We start from the raw sequence: 19,663 nt of genomic DNA, 5'->3' as shown, positions 1-19,663 counted from the left end.
CAGATAGCTGGCTGACTAGCTATAACAGGCCTTTAAATCCAGCTTCTTTCGCTTACGGCCAAACCACCTTGGGAATGCCTGATCTCGTCCGATCTCAGAAGCCAAGCAGGGTTGGGCTCAGTCAGTACCTAGATGGGAGACTGCCTGGGAATACTGAGTGCTGTAAGCTTTTTATTTTTGAGTTTCAGCCCCATTCATGAAGTGTCATTTAGCAGTTAGCTAGCATAATAAAGGATCTATCTATCTATCTATCTATCTATCTATCTATCTATCTATCTATCTATCTATCTATCTATCTATCTATCTATCTATCTATCTATCTATCTATCTATCTATCTATCTATCTATCTATCTATCTATCTATCTAAAAAAGGCCTTCCAATGTAATTCCAGCCCAGATAGCTGGCTAGCACTCAGATAGCTGGCTGACTAGCTATAACAGGCCTTTAAATCCAGCTTCTTTCGCTTACGGCCAAACCACCTTGGGAACGCCTGATCTCGTCCGATCTCAGAAGCCAAGCAGGGTTGGGCTCAGTCAGTACCTAGATGGGAGACCGCCTGGGAATACTGAGTGCTGTAAGCTTTTTATTTTTGAGTTTCAGCCCCATTCATGAAGTGTCATTTAGCAGTTAGCTAGCATAATAAAGGATCTATCTATCTATCTATCTATCTATCTATCTATCTATCTATCTATCTATCTATCTATCTATCTATCTATCTATCTATCTATCTAATCTATGAAAGGCCTTCCAATGTAATTCCAGCCCAGATAGCTGGCTAGCACTCAGATAGCTGGCTGACTAGCTATAACAGGCCTTTAAATCCAGCTTCTTTCGCTTACGGCCAAACCACCTTGGGAATGCCTGATCTCGTCCGATCTCAGAAGCCAAGCAGGGTTGGGCTCAGTCAGTACCTAGATGGGAGACTGCCTGGGAATACTGAGTGCTGTAAGCTTTTTATTTTTGAGTTTCAGCCCCATTCATGAAGTGTCATTTAGCAGTTAGCTAGCATAATAAAGGATCTATCTATCTATCTATCTATCTATCTATCTATCTATCTATCTATCTATCTATCTATCTATCTATCTATCTATCTATCTATCTATCTATCTATCTATCTATCTATCTATCTATCTATCTATCTATCTATCTATCTATCTATCTATCTAAAAAAGGCCTTCCAATGTAATTCCAGCCCAGATAGCTGGCTAGCACTCAGATAGCTGGCTGACTAGCTATAACAGGCCTTTAAATCCAGCTTCTTTCGCTTACGGCCAAACCACCTTGGGAACGCCTGATCTCGTCCGATCTCAGAAGCCAAGCAGGGTTGGGCTCAGTCAGTACCTAGATGGGAGACTGCCTGGGAATACTGAGTGCTGTAAGCTTTTTATTTTTGAGTTTCAGCCCCATTCATGAAGTGTCATTTAGCAGTTAGCTAGCATAATAAAGGATCTATCTATCTATCTATCTATCTATCTATCTATCTATCTATCTATCTATCTATCTATCTATCTATCTATCTATCTATCTATCTATCTATCTATCTATCTATCTATCTATCTATCTATCTATCTATCTAAAAAAGGCCTTCCAATGTAATTCCAGCCCAGATAGCTGGCTAGCACTCAGATAGCTGGCTGACTAGCTATAACAGGCCTTTAAATCCAGCTTCTTTCGCTTACGGCCAAACCACCTTGGGAACGCCTGATCTCGTCCGATCTCAGAAGCCAAGCAGGGTTGGGCTCAGTCAGTACCTAGATGGGAGACTGCCTGGGAATACTGAGTGCTGTAAGCTTTTTATTTTTGAGTTTCAGCCCCATTCATGAAGTGTCATTTAGCAGTTAGCTAGCATAATAAAGGATCTATCTATCTATCTATCTATCTATCTATCTATCTATCTATCTATCTATCTATCTATCTATCTATCTATCTATCTATCTATCTATCTATCTATCTATCTATCTAAAAAAGGCCTTCCAATGTAATTCCAGCCCAGATAGCTGGCTAGCACTCAGATAGCTGGCTGACTAGCTATAACAGGCCTTTAAATCCAGCTTCTTTCGCTTACGGCCAAACCACCTTGGGAACGCCTGATCTCGTCCGATCTCAGAAGCCAAGCAGGGTTGGGCTCAGTCAGTACCTAGATGGGAGACTGCCTGGGAATACTGAGTGCTGTAAGCTTTTTATTTTTGAGTTTCAGCCCCATTCATGAAGTGTCATTTAGCAGTTAGCTAGCATAATAAAGGATCTATCTATCTATCTATCTATCTATCTATCTATCTATCTATCTATCTATCTATCTATCTATCTATCTATCTATCTATCTATCTATCTATCTATCTATCTATCTATCTATCTATCTATCTATCTATCTATCTATCTATCTAAAAAAGGCCTTCCAATGTAATTCCAGCCCAGATAGCTGGCTAGCACTCAGATAGCTGGCTGACTAGCTATAACAGGCCTTTAAATCCAGCTTCTTTCGCTTACGGCCAAACCACCTTGGGAATGCCTGATCTCGTCCGATCTCAGAAGCCAAGCAGGGTTGGGCTCAGTCAGTACCTAGATGGGAGACTGCCTGGGAATACTGAGTGCTGTAAGCTTTTTATTTTTGAGTTTCAGCCCCATTCATGAAGTGTCATTTAGCAGTTAGCTAGCATAATAAAGGATCTATCTATCTATCTATCTATCTATCTATCTATCTATCTATCTATCTATCTATCTATCTATCTATCTATCTATCTATCTATCTATCTATCTATCTATCTATCTATCTAATCTATGAAAGGCCTTCCAATGTAATTCCAGCCCAGATAGCTGGCTAGCACTCAGATAGCTGGCTGACTAGCTATAACAGGCCTTTAAATCCAGCTTCTTTCGCTTACGGCCAAACCACCTTGGGAATGCCTGATCTCGTCCGATCTCAGAAGCCAAGCAGGGTTGGGCTCAGTCAGTACCTAGATGGGAGACTGCCTGGGAATACTGAGTGCTGTAAGCTTTTTATTTTTGAGTTTCAGCCCCATTCATGAAGTGTCATTTAGCAGTTAGCTAGCATAATAAAGGATCTATCTATCTATCTATCTATCTATCTATCTATCTATCTATCTATCTATCTATCTATCTATCTATCTATCTATCTATCTATCTATCTATCTATCTATCTATCTATCTATCTATCTATCTATCTATCTATCTATCTATCTAAAAAAGGCCTTCCAATGTAATTCCAGCCCAGATAGCTGGCTAGCACTCAGATAGCTGGCTGACTAGCTATAACAGGCCTTTAAATCCAGCTTCTTTCGCTTACGGCCAAACCACCTTGGGAACGCCTGATCTCGTCCGATCTCAGAAGCCAAGCAGGGTTGGGCTCAGTCAGTACCTAGATGGGAGACTGCCTGGGAATACTGAGTGCTGTAAGCTTTTTATTTTTGAGTTTCAGCCCCATTCATGAAGTGTCATTTAGCAGTTAGCTAGCATAATAAAGGATCTATCTATCTATCTATCTATCTATCTATCTATCTATCTATCTATCTATCTATCTATCTATCTATCTATCTATCTATCTATCTATCTATCTATCTATCTATCTATCTATCTATCTATCTATCTATCTATCTATCTATCTATCTAAAAAAGGCCTTCCAATGTAATTCCAGCCCAGATAGCTGGCTAGCACTCAGATAGCTGGCTGACTAGCTATAACAGGCCTTTAAATCCAGCTTCTTTCGCTTACGGCCAAACCACCTTGGGAACGCCTGATCTCGTCCGATCTCAGAAGCCAAGCAGGGTTGGGCTCAGTCAGTACCTAGATGGGAGACTGCCTGGGAATACTGAGTGCTGTAAGCTTTTTATTTTTGAGTTTCAGCCCCATTCATGAAGTGTCATTTAGCAGTTAGCTAGCATAATAAAGGATCTATCTATCTATCTATCTATCTATCTATCTATCTATCTATCTATCTATCTATCTATCTATCTATCTATCTATCTATCTATCTATCTATCTATCTATCTATCTATCTATCTATCTATCTATCTATCTAAAAAAGGCCTTCCAATGTAATTCCAGCCCAGATGCCCAGATAGCTGGCTAGCACTCAGATAGCTGGCTGACTAGCTATAACAGGCCTTTAAATCCAGCTTCTTTCGCTTACGGCCAAACCACCTTGGGAACGCCTGATCTCGTCCGATCTCAGAAGCCAAGCAGGGTTGGGCTCAGTCAGTACCTAGATGGGAGACTGCCTGGGAATACTGAGTGCTGTAAGCTTTTTATTTTTGAGTTTCAGCCCCATTCATGAAGTGTCATTTAGCAGTTAGCTAGCATAATAAAGGATCTATCTATCTATCTATCTATCTATCTATCTATCTATCTATCTATCTATCTATCTATCTATCTATCTATCTATCTATCTATCTATCTATCTATCTATCTATCTATCTATCTATCTATCTATCTATCTATCTATCTATCTATCTATCTATCGATCTAAAAAAGGCCTTCCAATGTAATTCCAGCCCAGATAGCTGGCTAGCACTCAGATAGCTGGCTGACTAGCTATAACAGGCCTTTAAATCCAGCTTCTTTCGCTTACGGCCAAACCACCTTGGGAATGCCTGATCTCGTCCGATCTCAGAAGCCAAGCAGGGTTGGGCTCAGTCAGTACCTAGATGGGAGACTGCCTGGGAATACTGAGTGCTGTAAGCTTTTTATTTTTGAGTTTCAGCCCCATTCATGAAGTGTCATTTAGCAGTTAGCTAGCATAATAAAGGATCTATCTATCTATCTATCTATCTATCTATCTATCTATCTATCTATCTATCTATCTATCTATCTATCTATCTATCTATCTATCTATCTATCTATCTATCTATCTATCTATCTATCTATCTATCTATCTATCTATCTATCTATCTAAAAAAGGCCTTCCAATGTAATTCCAGCCCAGATAGCTGGCTAGCACTCAGATAGCTGGCTGACTAGCTATAACAGGCCTTTAAATCCAGCTTCTTTCGCTTACGGCCAAACCACCTTGGGAACGCCTGATCTCGTCCGATCTCAGAAGCCAAGCAGGGTTGGGCTCAGTCAGTACCTAGATGGGAGACTGCCTGGGAATACTGAGTGCTGTAAGCTTTTTATTTTTGAGTTTCAGCCCCATTCATGAAGTGTCATTTAGCAGTTAGCTAGCATAATAAAGGATCTATCTATCTATCTATCTATCTATCTATCTATCTATCTATCTATCTATCTATCTATCTATCTATCTATCTATCTATCTATCTATCTATCTATCTATCTATCTATCTATCTATCTATCTATCTATCTAAAAAAGGCCTTCCAATGTAATTCCAGCCCAGATAGCTGGCTAGCACTCAGATAGCTGGCTGACTAGCTATAACAGGCCTTTAAATCCAGCTTCTTTCGCTTACGGCCAAACCACCTTGGGAACGCCTGATCTCGTCCGATCTCAGAAGCCAAGCAGGGTTGGGCTCAGTCAGTACCTAGATGGGAGACTGCCTGGGAATACTGAGTGCTGTAAGCTTTTTATTTTTGAGTTTCAGCCCCATTCATGAAGTGTCATTTAGCAGTTAGCTAGCATAATAAAGGATCTATCTATCTATCTATCTATCTATCTATCTATCTATCTATCTATCTATCTATCTATCTATCTATCTATCTATCTATCTATCTATCTATCTATCTATCTATCTATCTATCTATCTATCTATCTATCTATCTATCTATCTATCTATCTATCTATCTATCTAAAAAAGGCCTTCCAATGTAATTCCAGCCCAGATAGCTGGCTAGCACTCAGATAGCTGGCTGACTAGCTATAATAGGCCTTTAAATCCAGCTTCTTTCGCTTACGGCCAAACCACCTTGGGAACGCCTGATCTCGTCCGATCTCAGAAGCCAAGCAGGGTTGGGCTCAGTCAGTACCTAGATGGGAGACTGCCTGGGAATACTGAGTGCTGTAAGCTTTTTATTTTTGAGTTTCAGCCCCATTCATGAAGTGTCATTTAGCAGTTAGCTAGCATAATAAAGGATCTATCTATCTATCTATCTATCTATCTATCTATCTATCTATCTATCTATCTATCTATCTATCTATCTATCTATCTATCTATCTATCTATCTATCTATCTATCTATCTATCTATCTATCTATCTATCTATCTATCTAAAAAAGGCCTTCCAATGTAATTCCAGCCCAGATAGCTGGCTAGCACTCAGATAGCTGGCTGACTAGCTATAACAGGCCTTTAAATCCAGCTTCTTTCGCTTACGGCCAAACCACCTTGGGAATGCCTGATCTCGTCCGATCTCAGAAGCCAAGCAGGGTTGGGCTCAGTCAGTACCTAGATGGGAGACTGCCTGGGAATACTGAGTGCTGTAAGCTTTTTATTTTTGAGTTTCAGCCCCATTCATGAAGTGTCATTTAGCAGTTAGCTAGCATAATAAAGGATCTATCTATCTATCTATCTATCTATCTATCTATCTATCTATCTATCTATCTATCTATCTATCTATCTATCTATCTATCTATCTATCTATCTATCTATCTATCTATCTATCTATCTATCTATCTATCTAAAAAGGCCTTCCAATGTAATTCCAGCCCAGATAGCTGGCTAGCACTCAGATAGCTGGCTGACTAGCTATAACAGGCCTTTAAATCCAGCTTCTTTCGCTTACGGCCAAACCACCTTGGGAACGCCTGATCTCGTCCGATCTCAGAAGCCAAGCAGGGTTGGGCTCAGTCAGTACCTAGATGGGAGACCGCCTGGGAATACTGAGTGCTGTAAGCTTTTTATTTTTGAGTTTCAGCCCCATTCATGAAGTGTCATTTAGCAGTTAGCTAGCATAATAAAGGATCTATCTATCTATCTATCTATCTATCTATCTATCTATCTATCTATCTATCTATCTATCTATCTATCTATCTATCTATCTATCTATCTATCTATCTATCTATCTATCTATCTATCTATCTATCTATCTATCTATCTATCTAATCTATGAAAGGCCTTCCAATGTAATTCCAGCCCAGATAGCTGGCTAGCACTCAGATAGCTGGCTGACTAGCTATAACAGGCCTTTAAATCCAGCTTCTTTCGCTTACGGCCAAACCACCTTGGGAATGCCTGATCTCGTCCGATCTCAGAAGCCAAGCAGGGTTGGGCTCAGTCAGTACCTAGATGGGAGACTGCCTGGGAATACTGAGTGCTGTAAGCTTTTTATTTTTGAGTTTCAGCCCCATTCATGAAGTGTCATTTAGCAGTTAGCTAGCATAATAAAGGATCTATCTATCTATCTATCTATCTATCTATCTATCTATCTATCTATCTATCTATCTATCTATCTATCTATCTATCTATCTATCTATCTATCTATCTATCTATCTATCTATCTATCTATCTATCTATCTATCTATCTAAAAAAGGCCTTCCAATGTAATTCCAGCCCAGATAGCTGGCTAGCACTCAGATAGCTGGCTGACTAGCTATAACAGGCCTTTAAATCCAGCTTCTTTCGCTTACGGCCAAACCACCTTGGGAACGCCTGATCTCGTCCGATCTCAGAAGCCAAGCAGGGTTGGGCTCAGTCAGTACCTAGATGGGAGACTGCCTGGGAATACTGAGTGCTGTAAGCTTTTTATTTTTGAGTTTCAGCCCCATTCATGAAGTGTCATTTAGCAGTTAGCTAGCATAATAAAGGATCTATCTATCTATCTATCTATCTATCTATCTATCTATCTATCTATCTATCTATCTATCTATCTATCTATCTATCTATCTATCTATCTATCTATCTATCTATCTATCTATCTATCTATCTATCTATCTAAAAAAGGCCTTCCAATGTAATTCCAGCCCAGATAGCTGGCTAGCACTCAGATAGCTGGCTGACTAGCTATAACAGGCCTTTAAATCCAGCTTCTTTCGCTTACGGCCAAACCACCTTGGGAACGCCTGATCTCGTCCGATCTCAGAAGCCAAGCAGGGTTGGGCTCAGTCAGTACCTAGATGGGAGACTGCCTGGGAATACTGAGTGCTGTAAGCTTTTTATTTTTGAGTTTCAGCCCCATTCATGAAGTGTCATTTAGCAGTTAGCTAGCATAATAAAGGATCTATCTATCTATCTATCTATCTATCTATCTATCTATCTATCTATCTATCTATCTATCTATCTATCTATCTATCTATCTATCTATCTATCTATCTATCTATCTATCTATCTATCTATCTATCTATCTATCTATCTATCTATCTAAAAAGGCCTTCCAATGTAATTCCAGCCCAGATAGCTGGCTAGCACTCAGATAGCTGGCTGACTAGCTATAACAGGCCTTTAAATCCAGCTTCTTTCGCTTACGGCCAAACCACCTTGGGAACGCCTGATCTCGTCCGATCTCAGAAGCCAAGCAGGGTTGGGCTCAGTCAGTACCTAGATGGGAGACTGCCTGGGAATACTGAGTGCTGTAAGCTTTTTATTTTTGAGTTTCAGCCCCATTCATGAAGTGTCATTTAGCAGTTAGCTAGCATAATAAAGGATCTATCTATCTATCTATCTATCTATCTATCTATCTATCTATCTATCTATCTATCTATCTATCTATCTATCTATCTATCTATCTATCTATCTATCTATCTATCTATCTATCTATCTATCTATCTAAAAAAGGCCTTCCAATGTAATTCCAGCCCAGATAGCTGGCTAGCACTCAGATAGCTGGCTGACTAGCTATAACAGGCCTTTAAATCCAGCTTCTTTCGCTTACGGCCAAACCACCTTGGGAACGCCTGATCTCGTCCGATCTCAGAAGCCAAGCAGGGTTGGGCTCAGTCAGTACCTAGATGGGAGACTGCCTGGGAATACTGAGTGCTGTAAGCTTTTTATTTTTGAGTTTCAGCCCCATTCATGAAGTGTCATTTAGCAGTTAGCTAGCATAATAAAGGATCTATCTATCTATCTATCTATCTATCTATCTATCTATCTATCTATCTATCTATCTATCTATCTATCTATCTATCTATCTATCTATCTATCTATCTATCTATCTATCTATCTATCTATCTATCTATCTATCTATCTATCTATCTATCTATCTAAAAAAGGCCTTCCAATGTAATTCCAGCCCAGATAGCTGGCTAGCACTCAGATAGCTGGCTGACTAGCTATAACAGGCCTTTAAATCCAGCTTCTTTCGCTTACGGCCAAACCACCTTGGGAATGCCTGATCTCGTCCGATCTCAGAAGCCAAGCAGGGTTGGGCTCAGTCAGTACCTAGATGGGAGACTGCCTGGGAATACTGAGTGCTGTAAGCTTTTTATTTTTGAGTTTCAGCCCCATTCATGAAGTGTCATTTAGCAGTTAGCTAGCATAATAAAGGATCTATCTATCTATCTATCTATCTATCTATCTATCTATCTATCTATCTATCTATCTATCTATCTATCTATCTATCTATCTATCTATCTATCTATCTATCTATCTATCTATCTATCTATCTATCTATCTATCTAAAAAAGGCCTTCCAATGTAATTCCAGCCCAGATAGCTGGCTAGCACTCAGATAGCTGGCTGACTAGCTATAACAGGCCTTTAAATCCAGCTTCTTTCGCTTACGGCCAAACCACCTTGGGAACGCCTGATCTCGTCCGATCTCAGAAGCCAAGCAGGGTTGGGCTCAGTCAGTACCTAGATGGGAGACCGCCTGGGAATACTGAGTGCTGTAAGCTTTTTATTTTTGAGTTTCAGCCCCATTCATGAAGTGTCATTTAGCAGTTAGCTAGCATAATAAAGGATCTATCTATCTATCTATCTATCTATCTATCTATCTATCTATCTATCTATCTATCTATCTATCTATCTATCTATCTATCTATCTATCTATCTATCTATCTAATCTATGAAAGGCCTTCCAATGTAATTCCAGCCCAGATAGCTGGCTAGCACTCAGATAGCTGGCTGACTAGCTATAACAGGCCTTTAAATCCAGCTTCTTTCGCTTACGGCCAAACCACCTTGGGAATGCCTGATCTCGTCCGATCTCAGAAGCCAAGCAGGGTTGGGCTCAGTCAGTACCTAGATGGGAGACTGCCTGGGAATACTGAGTGCTGTAAGCTTTTTATTTTTGAGTTTCAGCCCCATTCATGAAGTGTCATTTAGCAGTTAGCTAGCATAATAAAGGATCTATCTATCTATCTATCTATCTATCTATCTATCTATCTATCTATCTATCTATCTATCTATCTATCTATCTATCTATCTATCTATCTATCTATCTATCTATCTATCTATCTATCTATCTATCTATCTAAAAAAGGCCTTCCAATGTAATTCCAGCCCAGATAGCTGGCTAGCACTCAGATAGCTGGCTGACTAGCTATAACAGGCCTTTAAATCCAGCTTCTTTCGCTTACGGCCAAACCACCTTGGGAACGCCTGATCTCGTCCGATCTCAGAAGCCAAGCAGGGTTGGGCTCAGTCAGTACCTAGATGGGAGACTGCCTGGGAATACTGAGTGCTGTAAGCTTTTTATTTTTGAGTTTCAGCCCCATTCATGAAGTGTCATTTAGCAGTTAGCTAGCATAATAAAGGATCTATCTATCTATCTATCTATCTATCTATCTATCTATCTATCTATCTATCTATCTATCTATCTATCTATCTATCTATCTATCTATCTATCTATCTATCTATCTATCTATCTATCTATCTATCTAAAAAAGGCCTTCCAATGTAATTCCAGCCCAGATAGCTGGCTAGCACTCAGATAGCTGGCTGACTAGCTATAACAGGCCTTTAAATCCAGCTTCTTTCGCTTACGGCCAAACCACCTTGGGAACGCCTGATCTCGTCCGATCTCAGAAGCCAAGCAGGGTTGGGCTCAGTCAGTACCTAGATGGGAGACTGCCTGGGAATACTGAGTGCTGTAAGCTTTTTATTTTTGAGTTTCAGCCCCATTCATGAAGTGTCATTTAGCAGTTAGCTAGCATAATAAAGGATCTATCTATCTATCTATCTATCTATCTATCTATCTATCTATCTATCTATCTATCTATCTATCTATCTATCTATCTATCTATCTATCTATCTATCTATCTATCTATCTATCTATCTATCTATCTATCTATCTATCTATCTAAAAAGGCCTTCCAATGTAATTCCAGCCCAGATAGCTGGCTAGCACTCAGATAGCTGGCTGACTAGCTATAACAGGCCTTTAAATCCAGCTTCTTTCGCTTACGGCCAAACCACCTTGGGAACGCCTGATCTCGTCCGATCTCAGAAGCCAAGCAGGGTTGGGCTCAGTCAGTACCTAGATGGGAGACTGCCTGGGAATACTGAGTGCTGTAAGCTTTTTATTTTTGAGTTTCAGCCCCATTCATGAAGTGTCATTTAGCAGTTAGCTAGCATAATAAAGGATCTATCTATCTATCTATCTATCTATCTATCTATCTATCTATCTATCTATCTATCTATCTATCTATCTATCTATCTATCTATCTATCTATCTATCTATCTATCTATCTATCTATCTATCTATCTAAAAAAGGCCTTCCAATGTAATTCCAGCCCAGATAGCTGGCTAGCACTCAGATAGCTGGCTGACTAGCTATAACAGGCCTTTAAATCCAGCTTCTTTCGCTTACGGCCAAACCACCTTGGGAACGCCTGATCTCGTCCGATCTCAGAAGCCAAGCAGGGTTGGGCTCAGTCAGTACCTAGATGGGAGACTGCCTGGGAATACTGAGTGCTGTAAGCTTTTTATTTTTGAGTTTCAGCCCCATTCATGAAGTGTCATTTAGCAGTTAGCTAGCATAATAAAGGATCTATCTATCTATCTATCTATCTATCTATCTATCTATCTATCTATCTATCTATCTATCTATCTATCTATCTATCTATCTATCTATCTATCTATCTATCTATCTATCTATCTATCTATCTATCTATCTATCTAAAAAAGGCCTTCCAATGTAATTCCAGCCCAGATAGCTGGCTAGCACTCAGATAGCTGGCTGACTAGCTATAACAGGCCTTTAAATCCAGCTTCTTTCGCTTACGGCCAAACCACCTTGGGAACGCCTGATCTCGTCCGATCTCAGAAGCCAAGCAGGGTTGGGCTCAGTCAGTACCTAGATGGGAGACTGCCTGGGAATACTGAGTGCTGTAAGCTTTTTATTTTTGAGTTTCAGCCCCATTCATGAAGTGTCATTTAGCAGTTAGCTAGCATAATAAAGGATCTATCTATCTATCTATCTATCTATCTATCTATCTATCTATCTATCTATCTATCTATCTATCTATCTATCTATCTATCTATCTATCTATCTATCTATCTATCTATCTATCTATCGATCTAAAAAAGGCCTTCCAATGTAATTCCAGCCCAGATAGCTGGCTAGCACTCAGATAGCTGGCTGACTAGCTATAACAGGCCTTTAAATCCAGCTTCTTTCGCTTACGGCCAAACCACCTTGGGAATGCCTGATCTCGTCCGATCTCAGAAGCCAAGCAGGGTTGGGCTCAGTCAGTACCTAGATGGGAGACTGCCTGGGAATACTGAGTGCTGTAAGCTTTTTATTTTTGAGTTTCAGCCCCATTCATGAAGTGTCATTTAGCAGTTAGCTAGCATAATAAAGGATCTATCTATCTATCTATCTATCTATCTATCTATCTATCTATCTATCTATCTATCTATCTATCTATCTATCTATCTATCTATCTATCTATCTATCTATCTATCTATCTATCTAAAAAAGGCCTTCCAATGTAATTCCAGCCCAGATAGCTGGCTAGCACTCAGATAGCTGGCTGACTAGCTATAACAGGCCTTTAAATCCAGCTTCTTTCGCTTACGGCCAAACCACCTTGGGAACGCCTGATCTCGTCCGATCTCAGAAGCCAAGCAGGGTTGGGCTCAGTCAGTACCTAGATGGGAGACTGCCTGGGAATACTGAGTGCTGTAAGCTTTTTATTTTTGAGTTTCAGCCCCATTCATGAAGTGTCATTTAGCAGTTAGCTAGCATAATAAAGGATCTATCTATCTATCTATCTATCTATCTATCTATCTATCTATCTATCTATCTATCTATCTATCTATCTATCTATCTATCTATCTATCTATCTATCTATCTATCTATCTATCTATCTATCTATCTATCTATCTAAAAAAGGCCTTCCAATGTAATTCCAGCCCAGATAGCTGGCTAGCACTCAGATAGCTGGCTGACTAGCTATAACAGGCCTTTAAATCCAGCTTCTTTCGCTTACGGCCAAACCACCTTGGGAACGCCTGATCTCGTCCGATCTCAGAAGCCAAGCAGGGTTGGGCTCAGTCAGTACCTAGATGGGAGACTGCCTGGGAATACTGAGTGCTGTAAGCTTTTTATTTTTGAGTTTCAGCCCCATTCATGAAGTGTCATTTAGCAGTTAGCTAGCATAATAAAGGATCTATCTATCTATCTATCTATCTATCTATCTATCTATCTATCTATCTATCTATCTATCTATCTATCTATCTATCTATCTATCTATCTATCTATCTATCTATCTATCTATCTATCTATCTATCTATCTATCTATCTAAAAAAGGCCTTCCAATGTAATTCCAGCCCAGATAGCTGGCTAGCACTCAGATAGCTGGCTGACTAGCTATAACAGGCCTTTAAATCCAGCTTCTTTCGCTTACGGCCAAACCACCTTGGGAACGCCTGATCTCGTCCGATCTCAGAAGCCAAGCAGGGTTGGGCTCAGTCAGTACCTAGATGGGAGACTGCCTGGGAATACTGAGTGCTGTAAGCTTTTTATTTTTGAGTTTCAGCCCCATTCATGAAGTGTCATTTAGCAGTTAGCTAGCATAATAAAGGATCTATCTATCTATCTATCTATCTATCTATCTATCTATCTATCTATCTATCTATCTATCTATCTATCTATCTATCTATCTATCTATCTATCTATCTATCTATCTATCTATCTATCTATCTATCTATCTATCTAAAAAAGGCCTTCCAATGTAATTCCAGCCCAGATAGCTGGCTAGCACTCAGATAGCTGGCTGACTAGCTATAACAGGCCTTTAAATCCAGCTTCTTTCGCTTACGGCCAAACCACCTTGGGAACGCCTGATCTCGTCCGATCTCAGAAGCCAAGCAGGGTTGGGCTCAGTCAGTACCTAGATGGGAGACTGCCTGGGAATACTGAGTGCTGTAAGCTTTTTATTTTTGAGTTTCAGCCCCATTCATGAAGTGTCATTTAGCAGTTAGCTAGCATAATAAAGGATCTATCTATCTATCTATCTATCTATCTATCTATCTATCTATCTATCTATCTATCTATCTATCTATCTATCTATCTATCTATCTATCTATCTATCTATCTATCTATCTATCTATCTAAAAAAGGCCTTCCAATGTAATTCCAGCCCAGATAGCTGGCTAGCACTCAGATAGCTGGCTGACTAGCTATAACAGGCCTTTAAATCCAGCTTCTTTCGCTTACGGCCAAACCACCTTGGGAACGCCTGATCTCGTCCGATCTCAGAAGCCAAGCAGGGTTGGGCTCAGTCAGTACCTAGATGGGAGACTGCCTGGGAATACTGAGTGCTGTAAGCTTTTTATTTTTGAGTTTCAGCCCCATTCATGAAGTGTCATTTAGCAGTTAGCTAGCATAATAAAGGATCTATCTATCTATCTATCTATCTATCTATCTATCTATCTATCTATCTATCTATCTATCTATCTATCTATCTATCTATCTATCTATCTATCTATCTATCTATCTATCTATCTATCTATCTATCTATCTAAAAAAGGCCTTCCAATGTAATTCCAGCCCAGATAGCTGGCTAGCACTCAGATAGCTGGCTGACTAGCTATAACAGGCCTTTAAATCCAGCTTCTTTCGCTTACGGCCAAACCACCTTGGGAACGCCTGATCTCGTCCGATCTCAGAAGCCAAGCAGGGTTGGGCTCAGTCAGTACCTAGATGGGAGACTGCCTGGGAATACTGAGTGCTGTAAGCTTTTTATTTTTGAGTTTCAGCCCCATTCATGAAGTGTCATTTAGCAGTTAGCTAGCATAATAAAGGATCTATCTATCTATCTATCTATCTATCTATCTATCTATCTATCTATCTATCTATCTATCTAATCTATCTATCTATCTATCTATCTATCTATCTATCTATCTATCTATCTATCTATCTATCTATCTATCTATCTATCTATCTATCTATCTATCTATCTATCTAAAAAGGCCTTCCAATGTAATTCCAGCCCAGATAGCTGGCTAGCACTCAGATAGCTGGCTGACTAGCTATAACAGGCCTTTAAATCCAGCTTCTTTATCTGTCTCGCGTGTGTCCTTGGGAACGCCTGATCTCGTCCGATCTCAGAAGCCAAGCAGGGTTGGGCTCAGTCAGTACCTAGATGGGAGACTGCCTGGGAATACTGAGTGCTGTAAGCTTTTTATTTTTGGGTTTCAGCCCCATTCATGAAGTGTCATTTAGCAGTTAGCTAGCATAATAAAGGATCTATCTATCTATCTATCTATCTATCTATCTATCTATCTATCTATCTATCTATCTATCTATCTATCTATCTATCTATCTATCTATCTATCTATCTATCTATCTATCTATCTATCTAATCTATGAAAGGCCTTCCAATGTAATTCCAGCCCAGATAGCTGGCTAGCACTCAGATAGCTGGCTGACTAGCTATAACAGGCCTTTAAATCCAGCTTCTTTCACTTACGGCCAAACCACCTTGGGAACGCCTGATCTCGTCTGATCTCAGAAGCCAAGCAGTGTTGGGCTCAGTCAGTACCTAGATGGGAGACTGCCTGGGAATACTGAGTGCTGTAAGCTTTTTATTTTTGGGTTTCAGCCCCATTCATGAAGTGTCATTTAGCAGTTAGCTAGCATAATAAAGGATCTATCTATCTATCTATCTATCTATCTATCTATCTATCTATCTATCTATCTATCTATCTATCTATCTATCTATCTATCTATCTATCTATCTATCTATCTATCTATCTATCTATCTATCTATCTATCTATCTATCTATCTATCTATCTATCTATCTATCTATCTATCTATCTATCTATCTATCTATCTATCTATCTATCTATCTATCTATCTATCTATCTATCTATCTATCTATCTATCTATCTATCTATCTATCTATCTATCTATCTATCTATCTATCTATCTATCTATCTATCTATCTATCTATCTATCTATCTATCTATCTATCTATCTATCTATCTATCTATCTATCTATCTATCTATCTATCTATCTATCTATCTATCTATCTATCTATCTATGAAAGGCCTTCCAATGTAATTCCAGCCCAGATAGCTGGCTAGCACTCAGATAGCTGGCTGACTAGCTATAACAGGCCTTTAAATGCAGCTTATTTCGCTTACGGCCAAACCACCTTGGGAACGCCTGATCTCGTCCGATCTCAGAAGCCAAGCAGGGTTGGGCTCAGTCAGTACCTAGATGGGAGACTGCCTGGGAATACTGAGTGCTGTAAGCTTTTTATTTTTGGGTTTCAGCCCCATTCATGAAGTGTCATTTAGCAGTTAGCTAGCATAATAAAGGATCTATCTATCTATCTATCTATCTATCTATCTATCTATCTATCTATCTATCTATCTATCTATCTATCTATCTATCTATCTATCTATCTATCTATCTATCTATCTATCTATCTATCTATCTATCTAATCTATGAAAGGCCTTCCAATGTAATTCCAGCCCAGATAGCTGGCTAGCACTCAGATAGCTGGCTGACTAGCTATAACAGGCCTTTAAATCCAGCTTCTTTCGCTTACGGCCAAACCACCTTGGGAACGCCTGATCTCGTCCGATCTCAGAAGCCAAGCAGGGTTGGGCTCAGTCAGTACCTAGATGGGAGACTGCCTGGGAATACTGAGTGCTGTAAGCTTTTTATTTTTGGGTTTCAGCCCCATTCATGAAGTGTCATTTAGCAGTTAGCTAGCATAATAAAGGATCTATCTATCTATCTATCTATCTATCTATCTATCTATCTATCTATCTATCTATCTATCTATCTATCTATCTATCTATCTATCTATCTATCTATCTATCTATCTATCTATCTATCTATCTATCTATCTATCTATCTATCTAATCTATGAAAGGCCTTCCAATGTAATTCCAGCCCAGATAGCTGGCTAGCACTCAGATAGCTGGCTGACTAGCTATAACAGGCCTTTAAATCCAGCTTCTTTCGCTTACGGCCAAACCACCTTGGGAACGCCTGATCTCGTCCGATCTCAGAAGCCAAGCAGGGTTGGGCTCAGTCAGTACCTAGATGGGAGACTGCCTGGGAATACTGAGTGCTGTAAGCTTTTTATTTTTGGGTTTCAGCCCCATTCATGAAGTGTCATTTAGCAGTTAGCTAGCATAATAAAGGATCTATCTATCTATCTATCTATCTATCTATCTATCTATCTATCTATCTATCTATCTATCTATCTATCTATCTATCTATCTATCTATCTATCTATCTATCTATCTATCTATCTATCTATCTATCTATCTATCTATCTATCTAATCTATGAAAGGCCTTCCAATGTAATTCCAGCCCAGATAGCTGGCTAGCACTCAGATAGCTGGCTGACTAGCTATAACAGGCCTTTAAATCCAGCTTCTTTCGCTTACGGCCAAACCACCTTGGGAACGCCTGATCTCGTCCGATCTCAGAAGCCAAGCAGGGTTGGGCTCAGTCAGTACCTAGATGGGAGACTGCCTGGGAATACTGAGTGCTGTAAGCTTTTTATTTTTGGGTTTCAGCCCCATTCATGAAGTGTCATTTAGCAGTTAGCTAGCATAATAAAGGATCTATCTATCTATCTATCTATCTATCTATCTATCTATCTATCTATCTATCTATCTATCTATCTATCTATCTATCTATCTATCTATCTATCTATCTATCTATCTATCTATCTATCTATCTATCTATCTATCTATCTATCTATCTATCTATCTATCTATCTATCTATCTATCTATCTAATCTATGAAAGGCCTTCCAATGTAATTCCAGCCCAGATAGCTGGCTAGCACTCAGATAGCTGGCTGACTAGCTATAACAGGCCTTTAAATCCAGCTTCTTTAGCTTACGGCCAAACCACCTTGGGAACGCCTGATCTCGTCCGATCTCAGAAGCCAAGCAGGGTTGGGCTCAGTCAGTACCTAGATGGGAGACTGCCTGGGAATACTGAGTGCTGTAAGCTTTTTATTTTTGGGTTTCAGCCCCATTCATGAAGTGTCATTTAGCAGTTAGCTAGCATAATAAAGGATCTATCTATCTATCTATCTATCTATCTATCTATCTATCTATCTATCTATCTATCTATCTATCTATCTATCTATCTATCTATCTATCTATCTATCTATCTATCTATCTATCTATCTATCTATCTAATCTATGAAAGGCCTTCCAATGTAATTCCAGCCCAGATAGCTGGCTAGCACTCAGATAGCTGGCTGACTAGCTATAACAGGCCTTTAAATCCAGCTTCTTTCACTTACGGCCAAACCACCTTGGGAACGCCTGATCTCGTCTGATCTCAGAAGCCAAGCAGTGTTGGGCTCAGTCAGTACCTAGATGGGAGACTGCCTGGGAATACTGAGTGCTGTAAGCTTTTTATTTTTGGGTTTCAGCCCCATTCATGAAGTGTCATTTAGCAGTTAGCTAGCATAATAAAGGATCTATCTATCTATCTATCTATCTATCTATCTATCTATCTATCTATCTATCTATCTATCTATCTATCTATCTATCTATCTATCTATCTATCTATCTATCTATCTATCTATCTATCTATCTATCTATCTATCTATCTAATCTATGAAAGGCCTTCCAATGTAATTCCAGCCCAGATAGCTGGCTAGCACTCAGATAGCTGGCTGACTAGCTATAACAGGCCTTTAAATCCAGCTTCTTTCGCTTACGGCCAAACCACCTTGGGAACGCCTGATCTCGTCCGATCTCAGAAGCCAAGCAGGGTTGGGCTCAGTCAGTACCTAGATGGGAGACTGCCTGGGAATACTGAGTGCTGTAAGCTTTTTATTTTTGGGTTTCAGCCCCATTCATGAAGTGTCATTTAGCAGTTAGCTAGCATAATAAAGGATCTATCTATCTATCTATCTATCTATCTATCTATCTATCTATCTATCTATCTATCTATCTATCTATCTATCTATCTATCTATCTATCTATCTATCTATCTATCTATCTATCTATCTATCTAATCTATGAAAGGCCTTCCAATGTAATTCCAGCCCAGATAGCTGGCTAGCACTCAGATAGCTGGCTGACTAGCTATAACAGGCCTTTAAATCCAGCTTCTTTCGCTTACGGCCAAACCACCTTGGGAACGCCTGATCTCGTCCGATCTCAGAAGCCAAGCAGGGTTGGGCTCAGTCAGTACCTAGATGGGAGACTGCCTGGGAATACTGAGTGCTGTAAGCTTTTTATTTTTGGGTTTCAGCCCCATTCATGAAGTGTCATTTAGCAGTTAGCTAGCATAATAAAGGATCTATCTATCTATCTATCTATCTATCTATCTATCTATCTATCTATCTATCTATCTATCTATCTATCTATCT

The 19,663-nt window shown here is 39.7% G+C and overlaps 44 non-coding genes and 2 pseudogenes across 44 annotated transcripts; all 46 read left to right on the top strand.

The window, feature by feature from the left end:
• The first annotated feature begins 50 nt into the window (after window positions 1–50).
• Window positions 51–169, top strand: LOC134305065 (5S ribosomal RNA). The gene has a single exon (XR_010008427.1). It is a non-coding gene; the product is annotated as a 5S ribosomal RNA (ribosomal RNA).
• Window positions 170–464: 295 nt separating this feature from the next.
• Window positions 465–583, top strand: LOC134304869 (5S ribosomal RNA). The gene has a single exon (XR_010008241.1). It is a non-coding gene; the product is annotated as a 5S ribosomal RNA (ribosomal RNA).
• Window positions 584–835: 252 nt separating this feature from the next.
• LOC134305064 (5S ribosomal RNA) lies at window positions 836–954 on the top strand. The gene has a single exon (XR_010008426.1). It is a non-coding gene; the product is annotated as a 5S ribosomal RNA (ribosomal RNA).
• Window positions 955–1,265: 311 nt separating this feature from the next.
• Window positions 1,266–1,384, top strand: LOC134304937 (5S ribosomal RNA). Its single transcript, XR_010008305.1, has one exon. It is a non-coding gene; the product is annotated as a 5S ribosomal RNA (ribosomal RNA).
• Window positions 1,385–1,675: 291 nt separating this feature from the next.
• Window positions 1,676–1,794, top strand: LOC134304935 (5S ribosomal RNA). The gene has a single exon (XR_010008304.1). It is a non-coding gene; the product is annotated as a 5S ribosomal RNA (ribosomal RNA).
• Window positions 1,795–2,061: 267 nt separating this feature from the next.
• LOC134304934 (5S ribosomal RNA) lies at window positions 2,062–2,180 on the top strand. Its single transcript, XR_010008303.1, has one exon. It is a non-coding gene; the product is annotated as a 5S ribosomal RNA (ribosomal RNA).
• A 303-nt stretch (window positions 2,181–2,483) lies between these two features.
• On the top strand, window positions 2,484–2,602 carry LOC134305063 (5S ribosomal RNA). Its single transcript, XR_010008425.1, has one exon. It is a non-coding gene; the product is annotated as a 5S ribosomal RNA (ribosomal RNA).
• Window positions 2,603–2,878: 276 nt separating this feature from the next.
• LOC134305061 (5S ribosomal RNA) lies at window positions 2,879–2,997 on the top strand. The gene has a single exon (XR_010008423.1). It is a non-coding gene; the product is annotated as a 5S ribosomal RNA (ribosomal RNA).
• A 303-nt stretch (window positions 2,998–3,300) lies between these two features.
• Window positions 3,301–3,419, top strand: LOC134304932 (5S ribosomal RNA). Its single transcript, XR_010008301.1, has one exon. It is a non-coding gene; the product is annotated as a 5S ribosomal RNA (ribosomal RNA).
• A 307-nt stretch (window positions 3,420–3,726) lies between these two features.
• On the top strand, window positions 3,727–3,845 carry LOC134304931 (5S ribosomal RNA). The gene has a single exon (XR_010008300.1). It is a non-coding gene; the product is annotated as a 5S ribosomal RNA (ribosomal RNA).
• Window positions 3,846–4,144: 299 nt separating this feature from the next.
• LOC134304930 (5S ribosomal RNA) lies at window positions 4,145–4,263 on the top strand. Its single transcript, XR_010008299.1, has one exon. It is a non-coding gene; the product is annotated as a 5S ribosomal RNA (ribosomal RNA).
• A 319-nt stretch (window positions 4,264–4,582) lies between these two features.
• LOC134305060 (5S ribosomal RNA) lies at window positions 4,583–4,701 on the top strand. The gene has a single exon (XR_010008422.1). It is a non-coding gene; the product is annotated as a 5S ribosomal RNA (ribosomal RNA).
• Window positions 4,702–5,008: 307 nt separating this feature from the next.
• On the top strand, window positions 5,009–5,127 carry LOC134304929 (5S ribosomal RNA). The gene has a single exon (XR_010008298.1). It is a non-coding gene; the product is annotated as a 5S ribosomal RNA (ribosomal RNA).
• A 291-nt stretch (window positions 5,128–5,418) lies between these two features.
• Window positions 5,419–5,537, top strand: LOC134304928 (5S ribosomal RNA). Its single transcript, XR_010008297.1, has one exon. It is a non-coding gene; the product is annotated as a 5S ribosomal RNA (ribosomal RNA).
• A 323-nt stretch (window positions 5,538–5,860) lies between these two features.
• Window positions 5,861–5,979, top strand: LOC134304927 (5S ribosomal RNA). The gene has a single exon (XR_010008296.1). It is a non-coding gene; the product is annotated as a 5S ribosomal RNA (ribosomal RNA).
• Window positions 5,980–6,278: 299 nt separating this feature from the next.
• LOC134305059 (5S ribosomal RNA) lies at window positions 6,279–6,397 on the top strand. The gene has a single exon (XR_010008421.1). It is a non-coding gene; the product is annotated as a 5S ribosomal RNA (ribosomal RNA).
• Window positions 6,398–6,687: 290 nt separating this feature from the next.
• Window positions 6,688–6,806, top strand: LOC134304868 (5S ribosomal RNA). Its single transcript, XR_010008240.1, has one exon. It is a non-coding gene; the product is annotated as a 5S ribosomal RNA (ribosomal RNA).
• A 308-nt stretch (window positions 6,807–7,114) lies between these two features.
• On the top strand, window positions 7,115–7,233 carry LOC134305058 (5S ribosomal RNA). Its single transcript, XR_010008420.1, has one exon. It is a non-coding gene; the product is annotated as a 5S ribosomal RNA (ribosomal RNA).
• A 299-nt stretch (window positions 7,234–7,532) lies between these two features.
• Window positions 7,533–7,651, top strand: LOC134304926 (5S ribosomal RNA). The gene has a single exon (XR_010008295.1). It is a non-coding gene; the product is annotated as a 5S ribosomal RNA (ribosomal RNA).
• Window positions 7,652–7,942: 291 nt separating this feature from the next.
• Window positions 7,943–8,061, top strand: LOC134304925 (5S ribosomal RNA). The gene has a single exon (XR_010008294.1). It is a non-coding gene; the product is annotated as a 5S ribosomal RNA (ribosomal RNA).
• Window positions 8,062–8,367: 306 nt separating this feature from the next.
• LOC134304924 (5S ribosomal RNA) lies at window positions 8,368–8,486 on the top strand. Its single transcript, XR_010008293.1, has one exon. It is a non-coding gene; the product is annotated as a 5S ribosomal RNA (ribosomal RNA).
• A 287-nt stretch (window positions 8,487–8,773) lies between these two features.
• On the top strand, window positions 8,774–8,892 carry LOC134304923 (5S ribosomal RNA). The gene has a single exon (XR_010008292.1). It is a non-coding gene; the product is annotated as a 5S ribosomal RNA (ribosomal RNA).
• A 315-nt stretch (window positions 8,893–9,207) lies between these two features.
• LOC134305056 (5S ribosomal RNA) lies at window positions 9,208–9,326 on the top strand. Its single transcript, XR_010008419.1, has one exon. It is a non-coding gene; the product is annotated as a 5S ribosomal RNA (ribosomal RNA).
• Window positions 9,327–9,621: 295 nt separating this feature from the next.
• Window positions 9,622–9,740, top strand: LOC134304867 (5S ribosomal RNA). Its single transcript, XR_010008239.1, has one exon. It is a non-coding gene; the product is annotated as a 5S ribosomal RNA (ribosomal RNA).
• A 268-nt stretch (window positions 9,741–10,008) lies between these two features.
• Window positions 10,009–10,127, top strand: LOC134305055 (5S ribosomal RNA). Its single transcript, XR_010008418.1, has one exon. It is a non-coding gene; the product is annotated as a 5S ribosomal RNA (ribosomal RNA).
• A 291-nt stretch (window positions 10,128–10,418) lies between these two features.
• On the top strand, window positions 10,419–10,537 carry LOC134304921 (5S ribosomal RNA). Its single transcript, XR_010008290.1, has one exon. It is a non-coding gene; the product is annotated as a 5S ribosomal RNA (ribosomal RNA).
• Window positions 10,538–10,824: 287 nt separating this feature from the next.
• LOC134304918 (5S ribosomal RNA) lies at window positions 10,825–10,943 on the top strand. The gene has a single exon (XR_010008289.1). It is a non-coding gene; the product is annotated as a 5S ribosomal RNA (ribosomal RNA).
• A 302-nt stretch (window positions 10,944–11,245) lies between these two features.
• LOC134304917 (5S ribosomal RNA) lies at window positions 11,246–11,364 on the top strand. Its single transcript, XR_010008288.1, has one exon. It is a non-coding gene; the product is annotated as a 5S ribosomal RNA (ribosomal RNA).
• A 287-nt stretch (window positions 11,365–11,651) lies between these two features.
• On the top strand, window positions 11,652–11,770 carry LOC134304916 (5S ribosomal RNA). The gene has a single exon (XR_010008287.1). It is a non-coding gene; the product is annotated as a 5S ribosomal RNA (ribosomal RNA).
• Window positions 11,771–12,065: 295 nt separating this feature from the next.
• LOC134304915 (5S ribosomal RNA) lies at window positions 12,066–12,184 on the top strand. The gene has a single exon (XR_010008286.1). It is a non-coding gene; the product is annotated as a 5S ribosomal RNA (ribosomal RNA).
• A 283-nt stretch (window positions 12,185–12,467) lies between these two features.
• Window positions 12,468–12,586, top strand: LOC134305054 (5S ribosomal RNA). Its single transcript, XR_010008417.1, has one exon. It is a non-coding gene; the product is annotated as a 5S ribosomal RNA (ribosomal RNA).
• A 275-nt stretch (window positions 12,587–12,861) lies between these two features.
• Window positions 12,862–12,980, top strand: LOC134304914 (5S ribosomal RNA). The gene has a single exon (XR_010008285.1). It is a non-coding gene; the product is annotated as a 5S ribosomal RNA (ribosomal RNA).
• Window positions 12,981–13,275: 295 nt separating this feature from the next.
• Window positions 13,276–13,394, top strand: LOC134304913 (5S ribosomal RNA). The gene has a single exon (XR_010008284.1). It is a non-coding gene; the product is annotated as a 5S ribosomal RNA (ribosomal RNA).
• A 299-nt stretch (window positions 13,395–13,693) lies between these two features.
• Window positions 13,694–13,812, top strand: LOC134304912 (5S ribosomal RNA). Its single transcript, XR_010008283.1, has one exon. It is a non-coding gene; the product is annotated as a 5S ribosomal RNA (ribosomal RNA).
• A 295-nt stretch (window positions 13,813–14,107) lies between these two features.
• Window positions 14,108–14,226, top strand: LOC134304911 (5S ribosomal RNA). Its single transcript, XR_010008282.1, has one exon. It is a non-coding gene; the product is annotated as a 5S ribosomal RNA (ribosomal RNA).
• A 279-nt stretch (window positions 14,227–14,505) lies between these two features.
• LOC134304910 (5S ribosomal RNA) lies at window positions 14,506–14,624 on the top strand. Its single transcript, XR_010008281.1, has one exon. It is a non-coding gene; the product is annotated as a 5S ribosomal RNA (ribosomal RNA).
• Window positions 14,625–14,915: 291 nt separating this feature from the next.
• Window positions 14,916–15,034, top strand: LOC134304908 (5S ribosomal RNA). The gene has a single exon (XR_010008279.1). It is a non-coding gene; the product is annotated as a 5S ribosomal RNA (ribosomal RNA).
• A 726-nt stretch (window positions 15,035–15,760) lies between these two features.
• LOC134305165 (5S ribosomal RNA) lies at window positions 15,761–15,879 on the top strand (annotated as a pseudogene).
• Window positions 15,880–16,438: 559 nt separating this feature from the next.
• Window positions 16,439–16,557, top strand: LOC134304907 (5S ribosomal RNA). Its single transcript, XR_010008278.1, has one exon. It is a non-coding gene; the product is annotated as a 5S ribosomal RNA (ribosomal RNA).
• A 292-nt stretch (window positions 16,558–16,849) lies between these two features.
• On the top strand, window positions 16,850–16,968 carry LOC134304906 (5S ribosomal RNA). Its single transcript, XR_010008277.1, has one exon. It is a non-coding gene; the product is annotated as a 5S ribosomal RNA (ribosomal RNA).
• A 308-nt stretch (window positions 16,969–17,276) lies between these two features.
• LOC134304905 (5S ribosomal RNA) lies at window positions 17,277–17,395 on the top strand. Its single transcript, XR_010008276.1, has one exon. It is a non-coding gene; the product is annotated as a 5S ribosomal RNA (ribosomal RNA).
• A 308-nt stretch (window positions 17,396–17,703) lies between these two features.
• LOC134304904 (5S ribosomal RNA) lies at window positions 17,704–17,822 on the top strand. The gene has a single exon (XR_010008275.1). It is a non-coding gene; the product is annotated as a 5S ribosomal RNA (ribosomal RNA).
• A 344-nt stretch (window positions 17,823–18,166) lies between these two features.
• LOC134304902 (5S ribosomal RNA) lies at window positions 18,167–18,285 on the top strand. The gene has a single exon (XR_010008274.1). It is a non-coding gene; the product is annotated as a 5S ribosomal RNA (ribosomal RNA).
• A 292-nt stretch (window positions 18,286–18,577) lies between these two features.
• LOC134305164 (5S ribosomal RNA) lies at window positions 18,578–18,696 on the top strand (annotated as a pseudogene).
• Window positions 18,697–19,000: 304 nt separating this feature from the next.
• Window positions 19,001–19,119, top strand: LOC134304901 (5S ribosomal RNA). The gene has a single exon (XR_010008273.1). It is a non-coding gene; the product is annotated as a 5S ribosomal RNA (ribosomal RNA).
• Window positions 19,120–19,407: 288 nt separating this feature from the next.
• On the top strand, window positions 19,408–19,526 carry LOC134304900 (5S ribosomal RNA). Its single transcript, XR_010008272.1, has one exon. It is a non-coding gene; the product is annotated as a 5S ribosomal RNA (ribosomal RNA).
• The last annotated feature ends 137 nt before the right edge of the window (window positions 19,527–19,663 follow it).

Source organism: Trichomycterus rosablanca, unplaced genomic scaffold (genome assembly GCF_030014385.1).
Source record: "Trichomycterus rosablanca isolate fTriRos1 unplaced genomic scaffold, fTriRos1.hap1 scaffold_123, whole genome shotgun sequence".
NCBI lineage: Eukaryota > Metazoa > Chordata > Actinopteri > Siluriformes > Trichomycteridae > Trichomycterus > Trichomycterus rosablanca.
The sequence above is the reverse complement of the archived record's forward strand: the minus strand, read 5'-3'. Positions and strand labels throughout refer to the sequence as shown.